This window comes from Gossypium arboreum, chromosome 5 (genome assembly GCF_025698485.1).
Source record: "Gossypium arboreum isolate Shixiya-1 chromosome 5, ASM2569848v2, whole genome shotgun sequence".
NCBI lineage: Eukaryota > Viridiplantae > Streptophyta > Magnoliopsida > Malvales > Malvaceae > Gossypium > Gossypium arboreum.
This window is the reverse complement of record NC_069074.1, coordinates 35,299,624-35,311,918: the sequence shown is the minus strand read 5'-3', so window position 1 is coordinate 35,311,918 and position 12,295 is coordinate 35,299,624. Positions and strand designations below refer to the sequence as shown.

General features: G+C 34.1%; 1 long non-coding RNA gene across 1 annotated transcript; it reads right to left on the bottom strand.

Moving 5' to 3' along the window:
* On the bottom strand, positions 1 to 446 carry LOC128292972 (uncharacterized). The gene is made up of 2 exons (XR_008282975.1): positions 338 to 446; positions 1 to 238 (listed from the first exon to the last, which is right to left on the bottom strand). It is a non-coding gene; the product is annotated as an uncharacterized LOC128292972 (long non-coding RNA).
* Positions 447 to 12,295: the final 11,849 nt, after the last annotated feature.

Genomic DNA, 12,295 nt, shown 5'->3' with positions numbered 1-12,295 from the left:
TTATACAACCAACAGCAACTACATAGCACTTGTAGATTATTCAGACAACTTTTTAAAAAAATACAAAATCAATAACACTTGTAGAAATTGCACTTTAGTGTACATACATAAATATTTTTTTCCCTTAGAAAATTATGTCAAGATTTGGTTTACCCAAAGTCCTCTATTCGTCGTCGTCAATTTACTCGTAAACATCAGCCAAACCATAAACCTTCCATCCCAATACAGCAAGAAATCCCTGCATGCATGCAGCCACCATTTTCATTCAATAAACCTAATATGTATTTTTCAAAAAGTTTCTTTGTCCCCATATGATTTAATAGGGAATAAAACTTACGTATTGAAAAAAACCTGTCCTTCAAACCTATAAAACCGATACCAAGGCGTCTTTGTAACTTGATGATCACTCAAAATCTGAAAAACACTAATTGTACCGAATAACATACCATGTATATGTATATTATATATATATATATATATATATGTACGTGTATGTGTATGTGTATGTGTAAAGAGCTTACAAATTTCTCGCCAAGGAGGTTGTTGCAATTGACAACCTACGAGTCACTGTGGAAGGACATCTTTACAGTGATAGTGATCCAGCCAACAGTATAATTACCTAATGGTGGGAATAGCTATTTTGCCCCAATTCTTCAATTTTTTTTAAGCACCCATATGTATCCAATGCATATATGGACGTAGGTACAAGGCTAGGACTCTCCAAGAATCCTCCAAATACATTATTTCTTTTAATAAAATAACAAATTTGAAAAGTCCCTATAGGCTGCATACCTGTATCTGATCCAAATCAGAGTAATATAGGGGAATAGAAAACATTTGATTCCAGCTTGTGTAGCAACACGCTGAAGTACTCAGATACAAGCTCCAAGAATTTAAAAGGCATTTGCAGAATATTCTGGCCTAGTCAATGTTGCAGCTAATAAATGTATTTCAGTTTCAAGCTTAAATTAAAAAGGAAGCTGAATAGATACATCATGTTAAGTGTTGACAAATAAAATCGAATTAAATACCCTCGAGAATTTTTTGGAGAACCTGGGCCACAACATCTATAGGAGGCTGGTGATGAGGGTATCGAATTAAAGTCAAGGTTAGGATTAGAGTTCGGGAGGTTGGGGCTGAAGGAGCCATTGGTGAAGGTAAGGAATCCATACGGTGACGTCGCGGCACTGCGTTGAGGTCTGCCGCGTCTTCGTTTTTTAGGGTTGGAAAGGGGATTAGATGGTCATTGAGAGGAGGAGTGGCATTCGAGTTAAGGATTGGGATTGGATGGAAATTAGGATTAGAGGTAGGATTTGGTAAGGGAGGAGTGAGAGTAAAATGAGGAAGAGGGAATTGAGAGAAATCATCCGGCGTTTGATTTGGTGGATTCATCGAGAGTTTTCTTTCACACTAGATTATGTGAGAAGAGGAGTGGGAGAACAGGGTGGCAGTGGCGGAAGAAAAGACGTTAGTTTCCTGAGAAAAAAAAGAACAGAAATACAGAAACAGTTTTTATTATTGAGTGGCAATTTAAAACGTGCCGTCAGTCACGTGAAAAAAATTGTTAAAATTAAAAGGAGCTGAGCATTATTTTACCATAAATTTAATTAAATTACCGCATTTAATGGAAATTAATTCATCTTTATCTTCAAATAATATCCTATTCCAAATATTATTAGAAAACTCAATCGTTATCTTATTTAATCAATAATTTCATTTAAGAAAATTACAATTAATTTTAAAAGAATCCGTTTTCAAATGGGATTAAGAAAACTTTTCCGAATGGAATTAGGAAATTTTATCCACTCTAGTATATATAAAAAACTGGAGCTACAGAGTTGCTAATGTTTTATATCATAGCTGGTATAAAAAAATAGATTTGAGAGTGTGAAAAATAAAATAAAATAAAATAAAGAATATACAAAGATTCTTACGTGGAAATCTTTTTGGAAAAAAATCACGGGCAAAGGAGAAGAAAATTCACTATGTCGAATTCAAATTAATTACAAGAGAAATAGACTATGTATATTTATAAGCTTGTAAAGCTACATTCTAGCAATACTGAAATACCTTATTCTAATCAATATCAAAGAGATTGAATTTAATAAGGTTTAAAAACCTTATTCTAAAATAAAATAAAAGAAGTGTAATTCTATATGGATTCTTCTTTTCTTTTATTTTATCACTGTATTTTATTTAAATAAGGATTCGGGTCATTTAATTCTAACAATCTCCACCTTGACACGAATTCTCAATGAACAAGTTCTTTATCGCGAACTCTTAACGAACAAGTTCTCCACCTCTTCCATAAAACCCCTTAAAGGTTTAACTTCAACAATGAACACCAACCAAGTCTAAGCAATGCTCAAACTTGGTTATAGGAAGTGACTTAGTCATCATATCTGCAGGATTTTCATGAGTACTAATTTTGCTCACAACAATATCACCACGAGTAATAATATCACGAACAAAATGATAATGAACATCAATGTGTTTTGTTCTCTCATTAAACATTTGATCTTTTGTAAGAAAGATATCACTCTGACTGTCACAAAATAATGTGCTGATTTGAAGGTTTTCATTGAGTTCACTAAAGAGTACCTTCAACCAAATAGCTTCTTTACAAGCCTCAGTAATCGCCATGTACTTAGCTTCACTGGTAGACAAAGCAACTGTAGATTGCAAAGTGGCTTTCCAACTGATTGCACAAGCTCCAATTGTAAAGACATAACCTGTGAGAGATCTTCTTCTATCAAAGTCTCCAGCAAAATTAACATCAACATACCCAATGACTCCATCTCTAGTTCTTCCAAACTGTAAGCAAACATCAGTAATACCTCGTAAGTATCTTAAAATCCACTAAACTGCTTTCCAGTGTTCTTTACTGGGATTCGCCAAGTATCTGCTAACTACACTGACTACATATGATAAATCTGGACGTGAACAAACCATAGTATATATGAGAGATCCCACTGCACTAGAGTATGGAACATGTGACATGTACTCAATCTCATCATCTGATTGTGGAGACAAAACCGATGAAAGTCTTAAATGGGCTGCTAAAGGAGTACTAACAGGCTTAGCACTCTGCATATTGAACCTGTAAAGAACTTTCTCAATGTACCCCTTCTGACTTAGGTACAATTTACTTGCTTTTCTATATCTGAGAATCTCCATTCCAAGTATCTTCTTTACTGGTCCTAAATCTTTCATCTCAAATTCTTTACTTAGTTGGGCTTTGAACTTTCTTATCTCTCATTTATCTTTTGCTGCTATCAACATGTCATCAACATAAAGAATTAGATATACAAAAAAACAATCACTGTTTTTCTTAAAGTAAACACAACTGTCAAAACTACTTCTTTTGAAATCATGAGAAGTCATAAAGGAATCAAACTTCTTGTACTACTGTTTTGGTGACTGTTTCAAACCGTAAAGGGACTTTTTCAGCAAGCAAACATAGTCTTTTTTTTTCTGAGATTATAAAACCCTCTGGTTGTTGCATGTAAATATCCTCCTCAAGTTCTCCATGCAGAAATGCAGTTTTTACATCTAACTGCTCAAACTCCAAATCATGCATGGCCACAATACCAAGCAAAGCTCGAATCAAACTATGCTTAACAACTGGGGAGAACACATCTGTGAAGTCCACTCTTGGAATTTGACTGTAACCCTTTACAACAAACCTTGCTTTATATCTGGGTTCTTCAACTCCTGGAGTCCCTTCTTTCTTTTTAAACACCCATTTACAACGAACAACCTTTTTACCTTTAAGAGGTTTCACAAGATCCCATGTTCTATTTTTGTGGAGTGATTATATCTCCTCTTGTATAGCAAACATCCAATTTTCTAATTCTTCACAGCTAACCGCCTCAGAATAATTAGATGGCTCTTGATTCGCATCTATATCTTCAGCCACATTTAAAGCATAAGCAACTAGATCAGCCTCGGCATACTTCTTTGGAGGTTTAATTTCTCTTCTAGTTTTGTTTTTGGCGATAGAGTATTGTGGTGAAGAAGCAACTCTATTCTCAATTTTTGTACTTGCTTGAGGAGTTAACTCTGTATTAATCTGATGCTCCACCTGCTTTTGATTTTCTTTATTGGAAGAGTTTTTAATATATAAGTTAGGTAGCATAACAGTTTCATCAAAAACATCTCTGCTAATCATAACTTTTCTATTTTCAGGACACCATAACTTATACCCTTTTACACCAGCTTTATAACCAAGAAAAATACATTTAATAGATCTCGGTTCCAATTTTCCATTATCAACATGAGCATATGCAGGACACCCAAAGATCTTTAAATCAGAATAATTAGCAGGATTAGCAGAGCATACCTCTTGTGGAGTCTTTTTCTCAATGGCAATGGATGAAGATCGGTTGATCAAAAAACATGCAGTAGAGGCTGCTTCTGCCCAAAATGACTTTGGTAAGTTGGCATTTGACAACATACATCGAACCTTCTCCATGATCGTTCTGTTCATTTGTTCTGCAACGCCATTTTGCTGTGGAGTATGGCGAACTGTCAAGTGTCTTACGATCCCTTCTTACTTGTACAATCTATTAAACTCATCAGAACAGAACTCTAAGCCATTGTCTGTGCGGAAGTATTTTATTTATTTTCCCGTCTATTTTTTGATCATAATTTTTCAAGACTTAAATGTGGAAAATACATCGCTTTTCTACTTCAGGAAGAATGCCCAAACTTTTCTAGAAAAATCATCAATAAAGGTTAACATATAATTATCTCCACCTCTCGAAGGCACTCTGGATGGCCCCACACATCAAAATGAATATACTCCAATGTTCCCTTCGTGTTATGGATTCCTCTGGTGAATCGAATTCTCTTTTGCTTCCCAAAAACACAGTGCTCACAAAAATTTAGTTTGCAAATTCCTTGCCTATCAAGAAATCCTCTTTTGCTCAATTCTGCCATGCCATTCTCACTCATATGCCCTAAGCGCATATGCCAAAGTTTAGTAATATCATCATCTGATAAGGAAGAGGAAGCAATAGATGCATCACTAGTAACATTAGAACCCTGCAAAACATATAACTTGGCAATCTTTCTCTGGCCTTTCATCATAACAAGGGAGCCTTTGAAAATCTTTAAAACCTCACTTTCAGCTGTGTATCTGTACCCTTTTGCATCAAGAGTACTTAACAAAATTAAATTTCTTTTCAATTCTAGAACATGTTGTACGTCACTAAGTGTTCTAACAACTCCATCAAACATCTTAACTTTAATTGTTCCAACACTTGCGATTTTACACGAAGTATTATTTTCCATCAAAACAATACTTTCAGACATTGTTTCATAAGTTGTAAACCAACCCTGATTGGGACTCATGTGGAAGGTGCAGCCTGAATCAAGTATCCACTCGCCACTTTAGAATCATTAATGAGCGACTAGAAGTTCACCATCGCTGTAGTCTTCTACAATATCAGCTTCATTGGAATTTTCTGGTTGTTTTCCCTTTTGATTCGCAGCCTCCCTTTTAATCTTATTCTATAGCTTATAGCACTCAGATTTAATGTGCCCTTTCTTCTTACAAAAGTTGCAAGTTTTACCTCTATTTGAAGACTTTGATCTACCTTTAGATTTCCTGCGAGGATTCCGTTCCTGTTTCCTTCCACGATCATCATCAGCATTCTAATCTTGTCTCCCACGAACAATGAGACCCTCTCCCTGAGAGTCGGGTTTAACCACAAGATGCTTCATCTTATCATACGAGGTCAAAGAATCATAAACCTCATCAACTATGAGAGACTCACGGCTATATAAAATCGTGTCTCTAAAAGTTGAATAAGACGGGGGCAACGAACAAAGTAGTATCAACCTTAGATCTTTCTTATCATACTGAACCTCCATGGCCTCCAAGTTTGAGAGAATTTCTTTAAACACTGTTAAGTGTTCATGTACAGACGCACCTTCCTCCAAACGATGAGCATAAAGATGTTGCTTCATATGCAACTTGCTTGTTAGAGTTTTTGACATATATATTTGTTCTAGCCTCTTCCATAATGCAGCGGCGGTCTTCTCTTTCATCACATCTTACAAAATTTCGTTGGACAAATGCAGATGTAATTGTGTTAACGCCTTTCGATCCTTACGCTTCTTCTCTTCATCTGTAAATATTGAAGGCATCTTATCTATCCCTAGTAAGGCATCCTCTAGATCCATCTACGCAAGAACTGCTTGCATCTTAATCTGCCACAACGTAAATCTGGTGTTGTGATCCAACAACGAAATTTCATACTTCAAAGACGCTATTACCGTGATCAAGATGAACAGCCCGGAAGCTCTGATACCAATTTGTGAAAAATAAAATAGAATAAAATAAAGAACATACAAAGATTCTTACTTGGAAACCCTTTCAGGAAAAAACCACAGGCAGAGGAGAAGAAAATTCACTATGTTGAATTCAAATTAATTACAAGAGAAATAGACTATGTCTATTTATAGGTTTGTAATGCTATATTCTAGTAAGACTGAAATACCTTATTCTAATCAATATCAAATAGATGGAATTTAATAAAGTTTAAAAAACCTTATTCTAAAATAAAATTAAAGAAGTGTAATTCTATATAGATTCTTCTTTTATTTTACTTTATCACTGTATTATATTTAAATAAGGATTCGGGTCACTTAATTCTAACAGAGAGTTAAAAGAAAAAAAGTATGGTGGTTAAAGCAGTGAAGATCAAGTTTGTTAGAAATGGTTCTCATGGTGTTGTGCATTTGATCAAGATTGTAGCTCCTGTTTATAATTATATTTATATGTAAGAAGGAAGAAATCCTTCTACAAATTTTCGATTGTGTTAATATTGTTCAAGCTTACAGTGGTTTCACGAGCATTGAGCATGAACGAGAAGAGGTTTACAATATGTTTCTTGAATATGCTCCAGGAGGTAGTCTATTAGACTTGATGAACAAGTATAGTGGTAAAATCCCAGAAATGGATGTTAACTATTATACTGAGATGATACTTGAGGGGCTTTTATATTGAGATGAGTTTAACATTAAAAATTATTCTCACATTAAAGCTTGAACTTTAATATTTTCAAATAAATATCAGGGAATAACTTCAAAAAAAAATTCAAATCTCAATATATAAACAATTGCCAAGTTGAAACCCAAAAAATTACTACTTATTCATTTTCCTATTGTATTTTGTTTTCTTTGATTTTAACTCTATTGTTTGTTATATGCATAAATTATTTCATAATTGTGTTGATTTAGAATAATTACCTCATGTCAAGTGAAAAATCCTAATTTTTTTTCTCCAAATTATTTGCTTCGTTTTGTTTTTGCCTAGCAACAGTGTTAGTCTCTGGACTAGTTACCACCCACCTTTTTCTCTTGCCCATCAACCCTCTTTTTCTTTCTTCTTCTCATTCACTCCATACATTTTCTCTTTTTTTGGTTTACAGATCTATTTTGTGAGTATTTTTGTTGTTTTCACAAGTTATGATGGACAAATGTCGATCTCTATTATTGTTAAAACACCATCGACCACCAATAGTTTCTTTTAGAAAGTAGGTAACTCTTCATTGACTTCTTAATTTGTTTCTGTTTTGAGAGTCTCAGAATAATAAATGATTTCATGAGTCGATTTGGACTTGTGTTATCTTAAATTTTATATTTTTTTGTTTGTTTTTTATCGTTTAATAAGTCTTCACTTTTAGAAGTTTTTGTCTACTCTTGTAGTATGCTTTTTAGTCTTGCTTATGCATGTAGTCTTACTTTTACAAATAATTTTTGGGTTGATTTTGTTGTCATCCCCTCTAGTTTGGTAGATGCTCAATTCTTTTGTCAATTCGTACCTGCCACTTTGGACCATCTAGGGTTGATTTCCTTACTATATTAAGTGTTTACAATCAATCTTGATATGTTGTGCTTGAGATATGACAGAACCGATTGTTAACGTGCCATAATATTCAATTGATGCTAAAGCTGAAGGTTTTATTGTGTTGATAGAGTTTATCCTTTAGCGGGTACAACGGGTGTTTGTTATTTCCCCTCGAATTATGCAATTTTATTCATTAAATGAATTAATAAATTTCTCTTAAAAAAAAGAACTCTATCGTTTATTTGCTCTTTTGAATTTTAACGTAGATTGTGAGCGAAATGAGCATAGGTTTCAATTTTGGACACCTCCGTTGCAAATATGAGATTATGAAGTTTTATGTGTTTTATTGACACTTCTTTATTTTTTTTCTTTAGTATACATACTCGAAGTTTGATGTATTATCAAGTAAATTTATGAACTGTTGAATGCATAAGCTCTTCATTAATACCACATGTTTATAATATTCTTGTATAACCATTTTCTACTTGGAAAGAGATTTTTATGTTACTCATACTATTGCCTTGTTTTTCCATTTTGTTAGCTTTCATATATTAATATTCTAGTTTACTTCTCTATAACCAACTAGTCAATAATTCATGATCTATATTCTTAGGTGAGTTGTGGAGATTTTATTTTCATTTATTATTATTGAATTTCATGTGTTTGAGGCTTACATCATTATTATTTATTAAAGGTGTTTATAAGTTAAATTAAATCAGATCATTTTAAAATAATTTTAAGTTCGAGTTGAGGCTAATTCAATTTAATCCTTTTAAATTATTCATTTTATTATTTAATAATAAAATATTAAATATATAATTTTATATTAATATTTTTATAATTTAATTTTAAATAAAAATACATTTGATAATTAAAATATTAATATCTTATATTTATAGTAATTAAAATATATGGACTTACTATTAGTCTGCTATCCTAGCACGCAATTGTCTCTCTAACATGGTTTTTAGGTTTTCTTGTCTTTGTCTTCTGTTTGTTTGATGGCGAAATTCTATCAAGTCATCTCTATTTCTATTAGCTAGATTAATGCTCAATGAAGAAGAAAAAGCAATCCTACAAATACAGCTAGATCTGAATACGGAAAGAGAGGCGGGGGCTTTTCGACTAGTGGGTTGTTTCCTAACAGCTAGCATAATTCACTTCTCAGCAATGAAAAAAACTATGGCGAATTTATGGCACCCTGTTCAGGGAGTTCAAATCCGAGATCTAGGGGAGAAAAGGTTTTTGTTTCAATTTTTTCATGTCATGAATATGGAAAGGGTTTTGAAGGGGTCACCATGGACTTTTAACAACCACTTGTTGGTGTTATACAAGTTACAATAGGGGGAGGATCTATTAAAAGTTCCCTTAACCTTGACACCTTTCTAGGCACAAATTCATGACGTACCTATTGGGCTTTTCTCTGAGAATTTGGCAATGCAATTGGGTAATTTCATAGGGAATTTTATGGAGCATGATGGATCGAATATGGGGAAAGAACATCGAAATTTTATGAGAATAAGAGTCCAAATTGATATACAGCATCCGTTGAAAAGAAAGTAATTGGTTATGTTATGTGGAAGATGTTCATATGTCAGATTTAAGTATGAAAGATTGTCCCTTTTCTATTTCTACTGTGGTCGATTGGGACATAATAATTCTTTTTGTGAAGCAAAAATGGCGATAAGAGTGGAAATTGCGGAAATGGTTTGAGATTTATCATTATGAGTACAATCCCGAAGAGCTTTAGCAATGAATAGTATCTGGTTACATGATGGTGATTGTAACACCCCAAACCTGGCCCAGACGTTATGGCCGGATCCGACATGCCACATCGAAGCGTTCAAAACATTTTATTTTGTTGGTCCAGAAAAACCTACTTAGTGTTTTAAAAGATAATTTCATTATAGGTTAAAGTGAATGGAAGCTGTGCACCAGGTAGGAAACCGGAAAAGAGGAGGTGAGTCAATCGGACTACTTAAGTACCAAGCTCCCTTCGGATCCAATCCTAGACATGCACACCGCCATTGCCACACCTTAATGTCATGTATATTTCTAGGAAACCGATTTGATTAAGTCATTTTTAGGAAAAGTGATTAATTTTGGAAAATACTTTCATTGCGGAAGCTTTGCTTGTTGTCATGTTATTTTGAAATCAATTGTTGTTTTTTTTTTGAAAACGCGCTCTAAAGCTATCCAATTTCAACAGTTAAAATAAGTAATACCTATATTAGTAATACATATTAAAACCATCAAAAATAATTAAACGGCCTTATTACATTTAAAAACCCAAACCTCAACGTAAATAATAGGATGTCCAGTTCACTAGAAGAAAACCAAACTTTCAGAACGGGTGGCCACTCCGAATTCCTCACACTCCAAGCGCACTATGGTTGGGGATTTCTGCATGGATGAAAATAAAAGGGTGAGTTTGGGGAAACTCAGTGTGTAAGGAAAACCCATTCAAAGCCCAAGTCACTCAAGCCTATTGGGCCTAAGCCTATTCAGTAATGTGGTAATGGACCGAGCCCTTTCAGATTATAATAAACCGGGCCTTAGCCCTTATTCAGATAATGATATGGCCGTAGGCCCATTTCAAAATACATGCAACATCAATAACATATGCAAGCCCATTTGGGAGACTACTCAACCCACCAACCACTACACTCCACCGCACCACCCTACACTCCATGTGGGAATAGTTCAACCCACCCACCAAAGATTTCCACAGCTTGCGACCTTCTGCCGCTCGCTTATCAAAAATTAAGGCAAAGCCTCCAGTACGTGGACAAGCCACTTTCAGTACTTCCTCCGTCAATATCCCAATCCCATGCATCAGATAATAACATGGCATGCAGTAAAAAAAACAGTCAAACATGCATTTAGGTCAATTTAACCCTAAGGGTATTTCGGTAATTTATCTACTAGGGGTAAAACTGTAAATTTTCCACTTTTAAAGGTATTTCAGTAATTTATCTATTTTAGGGTTTTTCATGCATATTCCTACTTTTCACGTACTAACAAAATCACGTACCGAGGGTTCTTATCGAATTGGGCCCGTTGGCCCATCATTCCAATTTTGGCCCATTAAGCCCAAAAATATCGAGGTCACAGAAATCATGCACTTTGCAGTCCAAATTTTGCAGCTTACTAAAAACATTAATCGATTTACCTCACGAGCATTCACACACTCGCAAATCTACAAAATACCGATTTTCGGCATTTCGGCTTTTCGACTTTTGCCGATCCAGACTAAGAAAGAGGGTGTTAGTTACACACCTGTTTATGACGATATGCTGACGAGATCCACACACGAACTGCCTACAATTGGATTACTAACACGTTAATCTAACTATTCAAATATGAACTACGTATTAACCCCTTTCAATATTCGGCCAACCATACCTACAGATTATAGTAAGCTTATAAGAAATCAATAAGCAACTCATTAACAATTTTTTTGTCAATGTTTACCACATAATCAAAATTTCACTGCAATCTGTCTTCCTGAGCAACAGCCACTAAATCATTTATAACTGGAGCTACGAAACTCCAAATCAAGTGCCGTTAATTTTCCCTCAAAATAGACTTATATATCTTCTATCCATAAAATTTTCAGAATTTTTGGTTTAGCCAATCAATACCAGATTTTTCTCAAAGTTTCCCATGTTTCACTATTTGACTAATCTGACCACTCTTCATTACGAATCAAATTTCTCATTGTACAGAATTCAAAATATGTTCTTGTTTATTCCATTTGAAACTAGACTCATTAATCTTTAATTACATAATTTATGCATCTTCTAACTCATCTCCCACAATTTATGGTGATTTTCCAAAGTCACGTTACTGCTGCTGTCCCAAGCAGATTTATTACCAAATCACTCTTTCACACATAACTTGCATGCATGTTATTTAAACATGTATATCACCAATCAATCATCACATATCTATGATTTTACTTAAGTATAATCTCCATTTCATCATTTTAAAGTACAACATGTTAGCCGATTTTTCCCTTTAGCATCTAAGGCACATGCATGCTCATTTGTTTGGCTCAACTTCACCTATCTTCCATTTTTCATCAAAAGAACATGAAACAACAACCATTTCCTTCATTTTAATTCATGACTAAATGCTCACAACACAACTAAAAACCAAAATATGCTTCAAGAGTTAAGGTAGAATCAAAAAGAACTCATGAACCTCAAAATAGAAGCAAACTACCATGAACTTACCTTCAATTTTTTTCCCCAAGTGACCGAACATTTAAGAGCTTTCTCCTCTCCTTTCTCTTCTCTAACTTTAAGCTATGATGAACAAAATTGGACAAAACTTTGTTCTTTTCACCCCTTTTTTTTTAATAAAATTTCATATTTCATCCATTTAATTCTTTAATACAAAAGACATGAAATGCCCATCATGGAACATTTACCT